Here is an 18,596-nt window from a genome sequence, read left to right as displayed (position 1 = left end):
TGAAAAAATTTTGTGAGCGTTCGCAGACCCAAAAATAACATACCAAATCATGCCAAATTACACATAAAACCTAAAATAACAGTAACATATAGTAAAAGCAGGAAAGAAATGATAAATACACCGCCTATATGAAGTAGAAATACTTTTCCACAATCATTGCCGGCACTGTTCTCTGTAGCAAAGATCTCACGCAAGCGCTCTCGGCAGAAAATCTCACGCAAGCGCTGTTGGCAAAAACACCCTCTCCTGTAACCTTTAAGCTATGAAGCTGCCAAATCATACCAAATAACACATAAAAATACACAGCCTATATAAAGTAGAAATAATGTATATACAGTGTAGTATCACTTACGGGAATCGGGAAGACAGCGAGCACACTGATGATGGTGTGTTAGGCTGAGACGTCGCAGGTTGGGGTGGTACAGTGGCCCCTACCTTCTGGGCAGCGAACTGATACCGATCTGCGAAGCATGCAGGGGTACAGCGGTGGCTGGGAGGCACACAGCTCATCTTTAAGATAAAAGCCAAAATAAACATGCTAATTAATTAGGTGCCGCCCAGCATGTAGTTGTCGGCCCAGATCAGAGGCGACGCAATCGGCAATCACCTCTGATCTGGACCGACATTTACGTGCCAGGCGGCACCTAATTAATTAGCATGTTTATTTTTATTTTTTTCTTAAAGATGTGCTGTGTGCCTGCCAGCTACCGCTGCATTCTTCGCGGATCGGTATCTGTCCGCGGCCCGGGGTTTGGGGTGGTGGGACACTGGGGTGTCATCTCATTGTCGTCTGTTTCCATTAGGGCAGGCAGGTCATCTTCTCCTATGACTGCCCACCTCGATGTCGAAGGTCGAGGTTCATCGTCTGCTATGACTGATGTGGAAGGCTTGCTTGACTGCTGAGCCTCGTGCATTTTTCTATCATACAGTTCTTTATAAGCACTGAAACCATCTTGCAAATACTGTATGCCCTAAACCAACATACCCTTTCAAAATTAAAGTCTTACTTTGTCGTTGCAGTGAAAATCTCACGTAGTTGCTTCACATTCAGTTCCTGGACGACTTCACTATCGCTACTGAATTCGGTTTCGATTGTTATCCCTTCCTCTTCCAATTGCATCAGCTCTTCATCTATCAGTTCTTGGTCATGGGATGCCAAAACCTCTTCAACATCATCTTCGTCAGCTTCCACAAGCCAAACTCACTTAGTCCTTACTTCATTCACCACGATCGAAACGCTTAATTATGTCTGGTTTTACGCTAAGTGTAACACCTTTACGAGCTCTTTTACGCTTTTCCAATACCTTAGAACTCATCTTGCAAATGGCTGCTCAGAGACATGTGTTTAAGCAATGTCAGCAAGAACGCCGTTCTGAATCTGGGGGAGAGCGGCTGCTTGGGGCGCGCACTGCTTTTTTTTTATCGCGCGCTGATTTTTTTCACACGCTGCTTTTCCCCACACACTGCCTTTCTTCGTAACAGTGAAAACACCTTCTGTTAGTGAAAATAGGGAACTAATATACGTCTTTCATAACAGTGAGGTTTCGTAAAGCGAACGTTCGAAAAGCGGGGGACACCTGTATGTCCACGTTAGTAAAAAACCAAAATTAATTAAAAAAACAATTTAATACCAATCTACAATGTTGTATCACCATGTAAACTCATGCCGTGAAGCTTGATTACTTCACCTTGTATGCTGTCCTAAACATCCAAGCAAAAAAAAATGAGATTTTACAGTTGCAAGAAATATAAAACAAAATCAATAGTATTAGAAATATTCAACATATCTGGCAGCCTTTTGAAGAGTTAATGCTTATTTCAGTGACTGTTATTCGGAACTTAAATACTGTGCACAATTTGTATGACTGAAACATCCCGCCTCTGAAAGATGACAGGATGTTTGGAAGGCTTTTCCCTGTGTCACTGGTCTTGGGTAAAATTTCAGTAAATACACATTTCACTCATAAAAGGTAGTGTCTGAGAGGTCAGCTACATGAGAGGAAAAAAGATTATCCAAGGAAATTCACTTCGCCTTCCCCCATTGAATATTATGATTTATGCCTTTCCCTCACTTCTTAAATGTTGGTATAGTTATAAACGTCGTAGCCGCAGCAGCCTAAACAAAGGTGGAGAAATGTGCAGTTTTGTTAGGTCAAGGGATACTCTTTTCCATATTTCTGAGGAATAATGGAAGAGCATGTTTTGCATCCCGACAGTGTGTAGAAGCAACTAAACCTTGCCTGAATGTTGACTGGATAAAACACTCCAAGGCGATTCACAGAATCATTAAAAAGGCATTAGCCTGAGACAGGAATATTGGGTCAGATTTTCAGAGGTAGTTTCTGAGAATATTTTTAAAGGAGAAGAGGGCTATTGGCCTAGATACTGCAGATCGACTCTGAGATAGGAGGCAATAGCCATCTTTCTTAATGTCTAAAGCATATTACAGCATAGAACTGTACAGCACAGGAAAAGGCTCTTCAGCCAATCATGTCTGCATAATGCCAACATAAACTAATACCCCCTGTCTGCAGATGGTCCATATCCCTCTATTCCTTTCCCATTCTAACGCTTGTCCAAATTTCTCTTAAATGTTATTATCATATCTACTTCTCCCACCTCCCCAAGCAGCACTCTCTGTGTGAAAAACTACATGCCATGCAAATCTCCTTTAACTTTCCACCCTCTCTCCTTAAATCTTTGCCCTAGCTCTTGTGATTATCAGGGAAGTACGCCAGTAGCTGATGTTGAACAAAGCCATCAGTATTCCGTCAGTGAGGAATTTAATTTGTGTTTGATCAACTCCAAAGGATAATGAAATCTGTGTCAGTTATGCTGAGCGCCACCATAAAACCTTCATTCAGAGAAACTCAATTCATCACTTCCACACTTCTATCCATCTACTAATGTCAGAGAATACAACAATCTAAATAACTTATGGCTCCACATCTGAGTTATACATGTGAGCCTTGGGAGCATTTAGAACAATAGACATTCATAAACTTTCCTGATTATTCTTCAAAGATTCCAATACTATATGGCATATTTTATAATGGCACAGGAGGCCATTTGACCCACTGACTTTATGCTAGCTCTTAGAACAATCCTATCAATCCATTACACCATTTATTTCTCAGTAACCTTACATGCATGCCCAATAATACTCCCACTGATTTTTCTTGCAGCTGCCAACATTGATCTACAATAGGAAGTCAAACTACCTACCAGTATGTTTTTTTTGGATATTGGATGAAACCGGAGCCTTTGGGGATAGCCCACATGAATATAGGGGGAGCATGCAAACTCCACACAAGCAGTAATTGAGGTCAGAATCAAAACTGCATCGCTGGAATATGAAGCATGTGCACTATTTATAGCATCGCTGTGCTGCCATTTTAACCCAATCATACTCATAAATGGCAATTTTTCATAGAACAAACGGATTCAGCATTAATGTGGCTTATTGGTTGAGATTTGTCCTTGATACTAACCCACTGACCTCATGCAGTTATGTTCTCGGCAGGGTGTTGTGCAAAATTGACTTTATTCATCAGTGATTAAAAATAGTGTCGTCCTGTGATTAAGTCAATTTTCAGAATATTTTCAGTGCCAAAATATTAACTACATATAAATTGCTTAGAGCCTTTGTATTCCACAGACCTAAAAACAAATCTACTATAAGGATGAGATTGACCCAAAAAATACGCCAAACGTTCCTTGTAAGATGATGCTTTCTCCATCATTTCCCCAGGGAAATTGTTACTAAAACTAGAATAAAATTTCTGTCAAGTTCTAGTGTATATTAAGATAACAGACGTTGTGAATACACAATTATGTGAACTTAACTGCATAATGCCATAGCCATACAAAGACATAAACCTACTTTAGAAGAGATATCTGTTAAAGTTCCACACTTAGGATGCATGCCTACAATTACGTCTATGGATGATGCCGTTACCTAAACCATAGAAAATGCATGGAACTGAATGCAAATTACATACCTCTTTGCTGACCATGTATGGTGATCCTTTGCTCCAAAAGTTACAAATACCATGATACATTTAACTTTATTTCCAATTTAGTAACAAAAATAGTGTGGTAAATATCTGAATACTTTTTCTTGGACATTTGAAAGCCTCATTAGCTTCCGTTGTTAATGAAATACCTTCCAACATCTCATTGTATTTAAGAACAAGAAATTAGAAGTCAAATAGGCAGTCATCACTTAGTATCAAGTTTGAATTATTATTGGCTTTGTCAAATGGCATTCTCATACAGTACATCAATATTACCATATTGGTGTCAGGTGTGTCATACATTCAGTGACCACTTTATTAGGTACCTCTTGTGTATGTTGTGATCTTCTGCTGCTGTAGCCCATCCACTTCAAGGTTCAACATGTGTGTTCAGAGGTGCTCTTCTTCACACCACTGTTGTAACTCGTGGTTATTTCCGTTACTCTCGCCTTCCTGCCAGCTTGAACTGGTCTGGCCAGTCTCATTGACAAGGCATTTTCTGCCCTCAGAGCCACCACTCACTGTATTTTTTTTTCAAGCCATTCTTTGTAAACTCTGGAGCAGTGGTTCTCAACCTTTTTATATGCCATGGACCCCTACTGTTAACCGAGAGGTCTGTGGACTCAAGGTTGGGAACCCCTATTCTAGAGACTGTTGTGCGTGGACTGTGCATCTGGGGTAATCAAACCACCCATTCTAGCACCATCAATCATTCCACAGTCAAAATTGCTTAGGTCACATTTCTTTCCATCCTGATGTTTGGTCTAAAATATAACTGAACCTCTTGACTATGTCTGCATGCTTTTATGCATTGAGTTGCTGGCACATTAATGGCTGATTAGGTAGTTGTATCAGGTATACTTAATAAAATGGCCACTGAGTGTATTACACTATATTAAGTGCATTTCGCGTATATTAGTATTTAACCATTATTAGCTGTATTAGATATATCATTGTGTTGCTGTCCACCCAAAACTTACAGTAGATGGTTTCAAATAGAACACTAATTATCCTTTGACTGCATTTCATCAACTCTTACTTGTGCTTTGAAGGTTATATGCATTTAATCTCCACATACTATCATTAATGATAAGAGGAATTGCTGGCAATATAAACGAGACATCAAAACTGCACAAAGTTTTTCTGAACTTGTAACACCTGCTTTCCAGTCATATTTTCTCAATGTTTTACTTGTCATTCCTGTTTCCTCAGAAGCTCATCCAATTTCCTCAACAGTGAGAACTTGTCATGAAAAGAGTTTAGAGTACATTGATAATCCAGTTCACCAGACGCCCAGGATCATTTTTACCTGCACCACTTTAGCAACATGTAGATAAAGAGGGTCAAATGCTCTTTATAAAATACAGTGACTAATTTCATTTCCTTTTGATTTTGTTGGAATAAAAATTGGAATTAGGCAAGAGGACAAGCTATTTCTGTTTACTATGTAAGTTGCGAACATGAAAATGACTTGTAATATTTTTCACATCTTATTACAATACTATTGGACAGCCAAAACATGTCTAAATTTTGTACAAATCAAGACTTACATCAGTTCAGAAAAAATTATAAAAATGTGCTTGGTGTAAGCTAACAGGCTTTAGAGAGCAAAAAGTAATAAACTGCTGCAAGAACTCAGCGGATCAAGCAGTATCTAAGGAGGCAGAGAAATTGATGTTTTAGTTTGAGACCCTGCATTATGACTCATAATGCAGAAAGAAAATGGCTGGTATATTGAAGGGACTGAGAAGGTTGACAGGTTGATAGGCAAATGCAGCAAGGCAGGGGGAGAATAGTGGAAAGCCTAGAGACAGAGGCAGGTAGGTGATTGGTGGAATCTACCAGCTAAAGGTAGATGAAATCAGTGAATAGTAAAGGTGAAGCAAGAGAGAAGAAACCCAGACAAATAGGTGTGTGTGTGTGTGTGTGTGTGATAGGTAAAATAGAAGCATGTGAGGGAAGGTAATGAGTCTTAAGTAAGAAGGGTTAGGGATGGGAAGTGTGGAAAGGCATGACAAAGCAGCAGTGCACTGGAAACCCAAGACAGATTTGTCTGGACTCCCACATGTCAGTTAGACTCCATTGTAGGTGATATTCAAGGCATTGTGTAGGATAGAGCATGGGATCAGACAGACAATGAAATGGTTATAGTAATGGGGGCATTGGGTAGTGCTGATAGAAATGGACAAATAATCAGGTGTTAGGATGGACACAAAATTAAGGGGTGGTAGTAGAGTTAACTACACAGTCAAGCAGGAATAATGAAGTCAGGTCATTATCATGTGACAATGGTGGGAATGGACACGATTGTGTGATGATGCATGTCAGACATATGATTGAATGGTGACAGTGTATCAGGCATGTACTTAGATGGTAATGTGGAGTCAATTAGTATTGGTTGAGAGGGAAAATGGATTTGCTATGATGAAAAGGCGGAGCAGACTCAATGGCCAAATGGCCTAATTCTCCTCCTATACATTATGGTCCTATTTTCAAAGTTCAAAGTAAATTTATTATCAGAATACATACAAGTCACCACATACAGCCCTAAGATTCTTTTCAGCAGTCACACTTAGCAAATATACAGAACAGTAACTGTAATCTGTAAACATCTGGAACTGTTAACTCTAAACAAACTGTGTAAATGCAGATATAAATAAATAGCAATAAATATCAAGCATGAAATGCCAAGATAAAAGACTCCTTAAATGAGTGTAGTTATCCCTTTTATTCAAGAGCCTGATGGTTGAGGGGTATTAACTGTTCTTGAACCTGAAGGTGTGAGTCCTGAGGCTCTTGTGCCTTCTACCTGATGGCAGCAGCGAGAAAAGAGCATGGCCTGAGGGGTGCGGATCTTTGTTGATGGATGCTGCTTTTCTATGGCCATGTTTCATGTAAATGTGCTCGAAGGTTGGGTGAGTTTTACCTTCGGTGTATTGAGCCGAATCCACTACCTTTTGTAGGATTTTCCACTCAAAGACATTGGTGTTCCCATACCAGGCCAAGATGCAGCCAATCAGCACACTTTCCACCACACATCTATAGGAAGTTTGCCAAGCTTTTCGATCACATACCGAACCTCCACAGATTTCTGAGGAAGTAGAGGCACTGTCATGCTTTCTTCGCAATAATATTTATATGACAAGTCATCTGAGATAGTGACACCCAGTAATTTAAAGTTACCAGCCCTCTTCACCTCTGATCCCCCAATGATTACTAGCTCATGGACCTCTGGTTTCCTTCTCCTGGAGTCTACAATCAGTTCCTTGGTCTTATTGACATTGAGTGAGAGGTTGTTGTCATGACACCACTCAGTCAAGTTTTCAGTCTCCCTCCTGTATGCTGGTTCATCACCCACTTTGATACAGCCCGCAACAGTGGTGTCGTCAGCAAACATATATATGGTGTTGGAGCTGTACTTAGCCACACAGTCACAGGTGTAAAGTGAGTAGAGCAGGGGGCTAAGTACACATCCCTGTGGTGCCCCTGTGCTGATAGAGATTGTGGAGGAGATATTTTTGCCAATCCAAACTGACTGGGGTCTACAAGTGTGGAAATCCAGGATCCAATTGCACAAGGGGGTGTTGAGGCCTAGGTCTTGGAATTTACTGATTAGTTTTCATGGGATAATGGTGTTAAATGCCAAGCTGTAATCGATAAAGAGCATCCTGATGTATGCATTTTTGCTGTCCAGATGTTCCAGGATTGTGTGAAGAGCCAACGAAGTAGCATCTGCTGTAAACCTGTTGGACTTTTGGTTGATGAAAATGTTGTTAAACAGGAGATCAGGTGGTGTTGGTAAAACTGGACACACTATCAGATCATGTTCAAGGGAAGTATAATGTAGAGGCACCTTAACAACTCTAGTGGATGGTGTTGATGCATGACGGTAATTGCTAAGGAGAATACTTAAATACAGATCCACCTGCAGATAATTCAGTGGCCTGGATGCGACCCCATGGATCACACAGGATTGGTTTCTCTTAGCTACATTGAAACTGTCCTTAATTGTCCTGTTAAGGTCTGCTTTGATGTGAATAGCCCATTCAATCCTTGTGTTTTAATGGCGCAAAAGTACTTTTATCTGGAATCTAGAAATGTGTAGACAAAGGATGTGATGAAGAACGTGGAACATTGAAAAGTACTGCACAGGAACAGACCCTTTCCTCCACAATGTTGTGGCAAGCAAAGCTAATGACAGCTATTTAAACATTCCTTCTGCCTGCACATGGTGCATGCCCCTCCATTCTTTGCATATTCATGTGCCTAAGAGCTTCTTAAATCCATTTGTGATATCTGCCTCCACTACCACCCCTAGGAGTGCATTCCATGCGCCCACCATTCTCTGTGTAAAAGAACTTGCGCTGCAATCCTTTGAAGTTTCCCTCTTTCATCTTAAGAGCATACCATCTAGTATTAGATATTTTGACCCCGGAAAAAAAGATACTGCTGACCTCTCTATCCATACCTCTCAATGTTTTGTGAACTTCCATCCAGTCTCCTCTCAGCATTCACTGCTTCAGAGAAAAAAACGCTAGTTTGTCAATGTTTCCTTATAGCAGATGCCCTCCAATCCAGGTAGCATCCTGGTAAACTCTTCCATAATCTCTCCAAAACCTCAGGATCCTTCCTTTTATCTGATGACAAGAAGTGAATAATATTCAATTCAATTCAAGTTTAATTGTCATTCAACCATACATGAATACCTATGAATACAGCCAGATGAAACAGCATTATGCCAGGGCCAAGGGGCAGAACACAGTACCAACAGTTACACATGGCACATACAAGATAGCAAGCACTTGTAAGATTCAGCCATGCAAAAAGAATAGTTCAGACTCTGAGTCCATGAATGCAGCAGAAATCTGCATTTGACCACAATACAGCTCGTGGTCAAATGCAGATTTCATAAATATTATCTGTTTATGTATTACTGCCCACCTTTAATTCACAGAAGCATTGTTTTATATGGAAGAATTCCTAGCCATTCACTACAGACATGTCTTTTTTTGAATATTGCTGCACTTACCCTTTATCCATTCTCTCCGGCAGCTATTGTTTATTTGCACTGTATATTTTTAAGTAGAGTGTTGGAATTTTTTCTTTTTGCATTTACCCATCCTAAAATGTGCCTAATTCCTTGCATACATATACCATTTGTTTCCCATGCTGTTGCCTGATGTTCTGTATTCTGATGAATCAATGAAAATGAGCTAATTACTCCAGTGGCAAATGCAGGGAAATGCATATGAGTGATGTAAATGCAGCAGATGAGTGATGTAAATCATTCCATGTTAGTTCACAGCTGTAGTTTAGATGGTGATGGTGGGGTTGGAATCACAATCATGTGTCAGTAATTATTTTGTAATACGTATATTCAACCAGATGTTGTCATCAATTTTCTGCAGAAAATAAAATAAATGTAAACATCTTTTAAAATCCTTCATGTTCTTACATCCCTTTATCTCTGGAACCTTCTCCATTCATACAACGAGCTCTATACCACTTTCTCTCACCACTGGCTCTCTGGCCCCATATTCACAACTTTTTATATCTCTAGCCATCCAAGACCAGAGTTTGGAATTCACATTCTAAATCCTTCCATTTATTACTGGATTCTTCTTTAAGTCCTTTATCAAAATTTGTGTCTTTGACCTTTTACTACTTCACTGCGCTTGGTGTCACTTTTTTTTCTGTGATACCCATTGGTATTTTTCTGAATGTTTAAATTATTTCCCTGTTTGTTGCATCACTAACTTCAAGATACATTGCTAAACCAAGAATGATTTCAAGAAAGGAACACTTCAGGATAACCACACTGGCAATAGTTATACTTGTGGGATTGGGTTTTGCCCCTGTATAAACTTAATAGCTCTGCTTTCTCCAGAAGGTGAGCTGAGCAGAATATACGTATATTTAAGTCCCTGCAAAGGTTTACATATCACAAGAAATGAACACAGCTGAAATGTACATTAAGCATATGGTATAAACAATCAGAAAACGCTGTCAATATATTTGCAATTTATAATGTGGAAATTACACATATCAATTTTTCGTATTTCTAAGTGTTTAAAAAATCAGCTCGTTTTAAGATGATATTGTTGGCCAAAGGCATTTTCTCCTGATCATTCTGAAGTCTTCATGTAGATAAATGCTGAAATCCAAATTTTAATTACATACACTTGAAATAACCTGTCAAAGAACAGATTCAAAAGAAGAAAATACTGTAGAGGCTGCTTTGCGGTTGTGACCTTCTGGAATAAAAATTGTTTTCCAAATTGTGGTGATGTTGTTTGTTTACAACACACGAGGCTGTTTAATAGACTGACTCAATACCAGATCCCTGCGGAGTAATTCCCCTTTCCTTGTTTTCTTTCAGACACCCATCAGATTTCTTTTGCCACTTACCTAGCTAGAGTTTTCTCCAGTCCTGCTGAGAGGTCTCTGCCCAAGACATCAACTGTACTCTTTTCTGTAGATGCTTTTGTGTGTGTTGTAAGGATTACTTATAGTTGTCAATCTTTTACTTTGAGGGAGGAAACAGTAGAAATCCGGTAGAAACACACGATGTTAAGAGAAAGAACACGAAAACTTTACACAGAAGGTTAGACTGGAACCTGGTATTCTGGAGCTATCAGACAGCAGCACTTAACCTGTGTTAATTACATGACTGGACTAAGCACTGTTAAAATTTTCATGTAAGAGTAGATCACCTTCTCTCTACCCATAGAGCCTCCTGTAAAGGATGAAATTAACTACAACCACTTTTATTTTGGGATTCTTGTAACTGAAAGACTTCTTCAGTCAGCACGTGTACATTGGTTGAATGACCTACTCCTGTGAAGAAGGAGCTCTGTCAGAAGTGGAGTCCAGTGTGTTAATTGCTCAATATTAACATGTTTGTGTGTTTAACATTGTCCATGTGTTTTACGGACTTTCTAAGACTAGCCAATAAAAGCAAAATTGAACCATGACAGTGCTATCATATGATTGGAAAGTTTATTAGTGGGAGGTGTATCTGTCAAAAGTACCGTGACTTCATATCTGCTCTCTTAAGTGTTTCTGTGAAGGGCTTTGCTCGAAAGCATCTGGTGAGAGGTGACATGAATTTTGGATTAGAGTTTCTAAACTTAAGAATTCACTATTTGTGATCTACTACGTGATGATCTAACAGAAAGAAAGTTGCTGGTCATTCCATGCTATCTTTATTCAACATTATATAAGAAGAAACTACAAACTTTGAGAGACTGTTCTTGTTGCATGGGGTATACAGGAAGGATAACATATCCAACCCCCTATGTTTCAAGACACTCAAGGCCTCATAGCACTTAGGGGGAGACATGCTCATCCTGCTGGGAGAGGATGTGTTGCCGAGTAGATGGAATGTTTGTCTTCTTCCAATGGAACCCAACACTATCTTCATTACCTCAGGATCTTTCTACGACTCTGCTGTAGATACTTGCTGGATATTGAAGAATATGGTTCGCAAATGCTTTATTCGATTGAGGATTTGTTTGCTAGGTCTGGCAGTTGCACCAATTAATCTGTGAAGAGGACAGTGAGAAGATTGGTGCTGTAGAAAAAGCTTGTGCTGCTCACACAGGCGGCACAGGGAGTGGATATTTAAGAAGGCAAATATGATTTCAGTTAGGTGAGATTTCCTTGCTGTGCATAATATTGAGAAGTTGATGGCTTTGTACTTATTTATGCAAGTAAGGAGTATTGCGTCTGACATTTCAATTACATCCAGTAACTGGGGGTAGGCTTTTGGGAACCTCATGTACTACTGTAGCCATAGTATTTTCATAATTGATGCAATTTAAATTTCTGATGATTGGTGTTACTGGATGGAGAGTTTGTTGTGGAAGACCAAAGGTGATTATATTCTTTCTTGGCAAAGATATCCTTTGCTGGCAGTTAAGTAGCACATCAGCCCAAATCTAATTGTTGTCCAGATCTTTACCAGAATAGTGTGAATGGAATTCAACTATACAGTCATTAGCAAATATTTTAGTCATGATGTTATGATGGAAAAATGGTCTTCAATGAAGATATTGAAGATGGTAGGTATCAGACACTGCCTTTGGGAACTCTTGTAGTTTAGTTCTGGGCCTAATATAAATGGAGTCCAATAAAAAAAAAACACAGGACTCCAATATTTCCAACAGTGGAGGGTTTTATTCATTCCATTAATTCTAATTTTCTCTCCTAATGACAAAGAACGGTCTCTCTCACCTTGTCTGTGGAATTAAACTTCCTGATATAGGTTTGTTCAAAGGCAGTTAAGAGCACTGAAGCCGAGTGTTCAGGTGGAACTAAACTGAACTTCAATGTATCATAAATAGCACAGTTGATGACACTTCCCATCAATTCACTGATGACTGAGAGTAGACCGATCTTGAGGGTGACAGGCATGATATTGTTGAAATATGAAGTTCAGTGTCAGTGGACGAGGGACATATTTGGGTTGTGCAGGTGCATAAACTGAAAGAGATTAGTATAGCTGGAAGATGAATTAGTGTGAGGAATGATTTGCTGGGCTAGGTTTAGGAGGATAGAGTAGGGGGGTGTAGTTGAATATGCTTTTGCACTCACCTTTTCTAATATTGTTTGGCATTGCATGGAATCATGTTCCTGCTGTTAATTTCTATGTCAGTCTCCACCTATATCTTAATTGTGCCACAAATAAACCTGGTTCCCTTAAGACCATACAGTCCATGAGCAGATTTAGCTCATTCAGTCATCACTGATTTAAACCCACTCTCCTTCCTTCTCCCCATAATTTTTGACACCCTTACTTACCAGGAACCTATCAACTCTGTTTTAAATAAAACAAAGAGAATGTGGCCCCCACAGCTGTTGTGGTAATGCGTCCAACAAATTACCACCCTCATCAAATTCCTCCTCATCTCGTTTCTAAAGGGGTGTGCCATTTTATTTTAAGGCTGGGCCCTCTGTGCTGGAGTCTTCCAGTACTGGAAACTTCTTCTCCATGTCCGTTTTGTCCAAGCAGTTCAATATTTGGTAGGTTTCAACGAAATCCTCCCTCATTCTTCTAAACTGCAGCAAGTATAGACCCAGGGCCATCAAACACTCCTCATATTTTAAACCTTTCATCCATCGGATCATTGTCATTAATGTCCCCTGGACCCTCTAGAGTGGCAGCACACCTTTCCTTGGATAAGGAATTCAAAACTGCTCATAATACTCTCAAGTGCAATTTCATCATCATAAAGTGTTTCGAGAGGCTCGTCATGAGGCACATAAAGACCCTGCTGCCCCCTCTCACTGGACCCCCTGAAGTTCGTGTATCATCCCAACCGCTCAACAGACGATGCCATCGCCACAACCCTTCACCTGGCCCTAACCCACCTGGACAAAAAAGACACGTGCGTTCGAATGCTGTTCATAGACTTCATTTCAGCATTCAACACAATCATTCCTCAGAAACTGATTGGAAAGCTGAAACTGCTGGGCCTGAACACCTCCCTCTGCAACTGGATCCTAGACTTACTGACTGGGAGACATCAGTCAGTCCGGATCGGGAACAGCATCTCCAACACCATCACACTGAGCACGGGGGCCCCCCAGGGCTGTGTGCTCAGTCCACTGCTGTTCACTCTGCTGACCCACGACAGTGCTGCAACACACGGCTTGAACCACATCATCAAGTTCGCCAATGACACGACCGTAGTGGGTCTCATCAGCAAGAACGATGAGTCAGCATACAGAGAGGAGGTGCAGCGGCTAACAGACTGGTGCAGAACCAACAACCTGTCTCTGAATGTGAACAAAACAAAAGAGATTGTTGTTGACTTCAGGAGAGTATGAAGCAATCACTCTCCGCTGGACATTGACAGCTCCTCCGTTGAGATCATTAAGAGCGCCAAATTTCTTGGTGTTCACCTAGCAGAGAATCTCACCCGGTCCCTCAACATCAGCTCTAAGCCAAGAAAACCCAGCAGCATCTCTACTTTCTGCAAAGGCTGAGAAAAGTCCATCTCCCACCCTCCATCCTCACCACATTCTTCAGAGGATGTATCGAGAGCATACTGAGCAGCTGCATCACTGCCTGGTTTGGAAATTGCACCATCTTGGATCACAAGACCCTGCAGCGGTTAGTGGGGTCAGCTGAAAAGATCATTGGGGTCTCTCTTCCCACCATTACAGACATTTACATCACATGCTGCACCCATAATGCCAACAGCACTGTGAAGGACCCCATGCACCCCTCATACAAACTCTTCTCCCTCCTGCCATCTGGCAAAAGGCACCGAAGCATTCAGGCTGTCACGACCAGACTGTGCAACAGTTTCTTTCCCCAAGCCATCAGAGTCAATACTCAGAGTCTAGAATGACATCTACATTATTTATTATTATATTGTAATTTGTCCTCTACTGTGCCTATTGTCTTGTTTATTAGTTATAGTACTCCCCTGCACTGTTTTGTGCACTTATGTAGTCCTGTAGTTTAGTGCAGTTTTTATGTTGTTTTATGTAATCTAGTGTAGCCTTGTGCTGTCTCACATAGTCTAGTGTAGTTTTGTGTTGTTTCATGTAGCACCAGGGTCTGGGAGGAACGCTGTTTCGTTTTTACTGTGTACTGTGCCAGCAGCTTGTGTTCAAAATGACAATAAACTTGACTTGAATTTGACCAATACCTTATAAAGCCTCAGCAACATATCCTTGCTTTTATACTCTAGTCCTCTCAAAATGAATCCGAATAATTCAAGATTCAAGTTCACTTATTATCAAAAATATATAAATTATATAACCTTGAGATTTGCTTGCTCATTTGAATGTCTTCCTTACCACCGACCAACCTGCAAGTTATCCTGCTCTAGGACTCCCAAGTCACTTTGTACCTCCAATTTCTGAATTCTTTCCCCATTTAGAAAATAGCCTATTCTCTTATTCTGAACAAGTGCTCCTGCAGAATCTGTGCTTCCTCAACTTTGCCTGCCATCCACCTATCTTTGTATCATCTGCAGAGTTGGCCACAAAGATATCATCTAGGTCAGGGGTTCCCAACCTTTTTTTATGCCATGAACCAATACTATTAAGTGAGGGGTCCATAGATCCCAGGTTGGGGACCCCTGATCTAGATCATTAACATATAACATGAAAAGTAGCTGACCCAACCTGATCCCTGTGGAACACCACACTAGTCACTGGCAGCCAACCAGGAAAGACCTGCTTTATTTCCACGCAATGCCTTCTGCCATCAGCAATCTTCAATCCATGCCAGTATCTTTCCTTTAACATCATGGTTAATGGTAATACAAAGAACATTCGCTTCTGCTTCCTGACACCCACAGATTTCTGGCATGCTGCTGGTGTCTTCTGTAGTGGACACTGACGCAAGATACTTACTAAGTTCCTCTGCCATTTCTTTGTCCCTTCACTACCACCTTATTCACAGTGTAACATTGATAAAAATCACTCCTCTGCCCCTAGACACCTTGCTCTTAAGTTTCATGGAACTTTCAAATACTGGATTTTCCTGCTTATCTGCCATCAGTACTGGATATTGCAAACTTCTCTCAAGTTCAACGCTTGAAATACAGAATTGGCTTCATCCTTTCTCAACAAACCCACTGCCGCCTTACTGACTTCAGCCCCACTTCACATATATCCTTTCCATCTCAAAGGTTACTTACTTCTACCTTCATTATATGACTAGCTTCCCTCGCTGCCTTATTCAGTCTGCTATCAAACCTTTCAGGTAGGCTTTTTCCACTTGTATAGTTAATGTTTTCATGGCTGTGTTGGCTGTACCTCCTTCCTTTAACATTGCTTCCGTTTTTCATGCCACACGTATTCAGACAGTATCACTTTGGTGACCAGAGCATGCTAAGTACCCCAGAACTACATATGTAAAGCAGTTATCCTCTTAGTTACGTTACTTTACAGTCCTCCTCCTGTCTCCATTATCTTTTACAACCCTAGGGCCCTCTCAGTACTGGCATTGCATTTTCCTCAGCATGGACGAGTATTCCTTCAACTGCTTAATCATATGCTCTTGATTTCCTTTGCATATTTGTTTATATTTGCTTATTTACATATTTAGATTTATATATTTGTTTATATTTTACTTAAACCTTCCTTGAACCAGTATATTTTCATGCATCTTGGGAACCCTATTTAAGTTTCCATTCTTTGGTTTAGTGTACTTCTTTGTTTAATAATATATTTGTGAACTCCTCTATAGTCACTATGTAAATAAAAGTTGCTGTTATATAAATAGCAGTTGGAAGCAAGACAGTGCTAGTCAATTGCATTTATCTACACTACTCTGAAGGTACAATCTGTTAAAACTAGTGAGTGTTGTATAATCATATGTTTCTTCCATCAAGCTTTGAAGCAAATTTCCCCCTTTGCATCAGGAATTGTGGGGACTAAAGTTTGTTTATTTATTTATTTCCTTTGAAGAGTTTGTACGTTTTCCCTGTGACTGCGTGGGTTTCCTCCGGGTGCTCCAGTTTCCTCCCACAGACCAAAGACGCACAGGTTGAGAGGTTAACTGGTCATTGTAAATTGTCCCGTGATGAGGCTGTGATGAATCTGGGGGATTACTGGGCTCGTAGGGCTGGAAGGGCCTATTCCACGCTGAATCTCAATAAATAAGGTACTAGGAAATGTGTGGCGTCTCCCTCACAAGGCTTTCCCACCCTCGCCATTTTTATTTGCCCGAATTCATCCATGGTCAGTCAACCAGAGAGGTGAATAGTCGATGTTCCAGTGATGTCAGAGTATGCATGCCACTTTAACTACGGGTCCACACTTGCTAATTGCAACAAGTATCATGATCACTTCAGTAACTTTTTAGTAAGGTGTACATTGTTGGACAAGAGGGAAACAAGTTTCCTAATGGCTGTACAAAAATACCTTGGGTCTCCTCTGTTTCAGGCCTCCTGGCCTTTCAGCTTGCTGATTTCCTTCTAATTCCTTACTTACCTTTCCACTGCACATTTGTCTTCATCCACTTTATAAATTTTTGGTTAGAAGACACACACACAAATATCTCAGTCAATTTATTATGATTAAAATGAGAAGGAATGAAGTATTGAGGATTCATATTTGGCAATGTACGTATTTTTCCATTTGACTCTTTAAGATCGGAGCATATACACTAAGCGTCAGGAGTCAGCTTTCAGATGCAGATATAGAAACCAGTTCAACCTGTATCACTGCTGTAATGAAGTGCTGCCTTTCTGTATAACTTCAGAGAGAGTGTAAATGCGCCTAAATGCATTAAGCATGTGTTTATTGCCAAATATTTTAGAATGCTTTCCTTTAATCTCATCCATGCAGTTGAATTGTTTTTAACATCCACCTTTTAGATAAATGCTGGATTTTATGGTGAAATTTTCAGAAGGTCTCAATTAGGGTCAGTCCTAGCCATTAGTTTATTTAAATTTCTTATAAAAGATTAGGCTATCATTAATATTCAACACTTCTATAATGGACTTCATAATTTATATTTTATTATGTGATCAGGATTAAAATGAAGATCTATGAAACGTCATGATATTTTGTTACAATATTTGCAATTTATGATATATTTTGATATTTTATAAAAATTGGATCATGATTAGTATAACAATGGTTGAATAATTATGTTTCTTTAAAGTTTACCTCCTGTAGTTTTATAATTTTATATTTGTTTTATCTCTTACTTTGCAAAGTAAAATAATACCATCTCAAAGTCTCATTGTACCATCCCGGCAAAAATAATAATAAAAATGCCCAGCAGAGTGTTGACCATTGAATGAAACAATAGCAGCTGTATTGCCTTATCGTACTTATACAGTATATTTTGTTAAGTGCTGAAGTTGATGTTGCAATGATGCAGCCTGGTGGCAGAGACACTGATAGCTGCATGAAACTGTTGCATTTAGAGATACGCTTTTGACATCGTCTGTCGGCCTGAGGCTGTCCGCTTTGTGTCTGCTTTAATTGAAAATTAATAGTTAGGGGGTTGCCATGGAAATGATACCATTGCTTGCAGACAGCAACCCCAGCTTTTTTGCAAAGCAGACACTAGTGGTATTGTTTGTCCTTTTTGACCTCAGAAGGTCAAAAGCCTGTAGGAGGAAAAGAAGTACAAATATTCTAGTTCGGACTAAGAAAAGAAGAGGAAAATTGTGCATTTAAATTAAAATGATATTTTAATAATAAAGAGGTAGGCAAAAGCAAAAGTTTTCAATGGAAAAATGGTTGAATTTTTTTTTTCATTTTACCCAGGTAATTAACTATTATCGGAGTGAGACGGTGTTAGATACTACTGTATAGCAGTACAGCACATTATCATTGGACTTATTGTAAACAGATTTGTGTTAGAATTTCATTTGACTGACATGATAATAGATGATAATTCTTCTTCATCCACCACCCCCACCTTGATGTGGAACACAGTGTCATTGTATTTATTATTCATAATTATTCACAAATATATGCATGAAAAATACAAAATGAGATTATACAGAAAAGGAAGTGATATTTTTGTTAGATGTGGAGGGAGGAGAGAAAGTGTGTAACAGTAGAATCAAAATGCCTGATTCCATAAAAGTAGGAACA

The 18,596-nt window shown here is 39.8% G+C and overlaps 1 protein-coding gene across 3 annotated transcripts in view; it reads left to right on the top strand.

Moving 5' to 3' along the window:
- The window catches only part of foxp2 (forkhead box P2), a 745,656-nt gene that overhangs the window by 326,064 nt on the left and 400,996 nt on the right, over positions 1-18,596 (top strand). The window lies entirely within an intron of this gene.

This window comes from Mobula birostris, chromosome 9 (assembly GCF_030028105.1).
Source record: "Mobula birostris isolate sMobBir1 chromosome 9, sMobBir1.hap1, whole genome shotgun sequence".
NCBI lineage: Eukaryota > Metazoa > Chordata > Chondrichthyes > Myliobatiformes > Myliobatidae > Mobula > Mobula birostris.
This window is presented reverse-complemented; position numbering and strand designations above follow the sequence as displayed.